At 33.0% G+C, this 676-nt stretch overlaps 1 long non-coding RNA gene across 1 annotated transcript; it reads right to left on the bottom strand.

Moving 5' to 3' along the window:
- Window positions 1-18: 18 nt before the first annotated feature.
- Window positions 19-613, bottom strand: LOC106322133. Its single transcript, XR_001266250.1, has 4 exons — window positions 532-613; window positions 390-422; window positions 230-299; window positions 19-89 (listed from the first exon to the last, which is right to left on the bottom strand). It is a non-coding gene; the product is annotated as an uncharacterized LOC106322133 (long non-coding RNA).
- Window positions 614-676: the final 63 nt, after the last annotated feature.

Raw genomic sequence — 676 nt, 5'->3', positions numbered from 1 at the left:
TTAAAAGGTTCTACTTACATATCTGATATTTCAGTTGAATGGCGAGATAAAGAGGCAATAAACAGAGTCCTTACTGGTACGGCAGCTTCCTGAATGTGATTGGAACGTTAACATTTCTATTAGTTCTAAGCAATGACATGATATATATTGAAGATAATACAAAGAAGAAGTAGGTAAAAACAAAATCGGTAGCTTCATCTAGAATAATCTTCTTATCATATTCCATCACCTTGTTTTCATTCAGAATGGGTTTGAGCTTCTGACCACAAAGGCTTTTTTGGCGAAGGCTATCTTCGTACCTTGATTATAAAAAAACACATAATACCACACAAAAAAAAAATTCAACCAATGTGAACACAAAAAGTGAAATAGTTAAAAAGATCACTTACCAAAGTTTCTCGGCAAGGTCTGCAAGCTTGTACCTAATTAACAAAAAGAATAGTGATAGCGTTACTATATTTTGTTATGGCACAAGGGTCACAACTACATCAATAATTTAGCTTTAAAAAGAAAAAAATTAAATTCATTTACTTGGGTTGGAAAGGACATGGAGCAGCTATCTCAGCAGCGTAAACAAAAAACTTGCTAGTGTTATAATTCTCCTGCACCGCCTACAATATTTAGCGGATTTAATCAGCAAAAATCCTTACTTATTCATCATCATTAGTATTAAACT

This window comes from Brassica oleracea, unplaced genomic scaffold (genome assembly GCF_000695525.1).
Source record: "Brassica oleracea var. oleracea cultivar TO1000 unplaced genomic scaffold, BOL UnpScaffold07764, whole genome shotgun sequence".
NCBI classification, from domain to species: domain Eukaryota; kingdom Viridiplantae; phylum Streptophyta; class Magnoliopsida; order Brassicales; family Brassicaceae; genus Brassica; species Brassica oleracea.
This window is presented reverse-complemented; position numbering and strand designations above follow the sequence as displayed.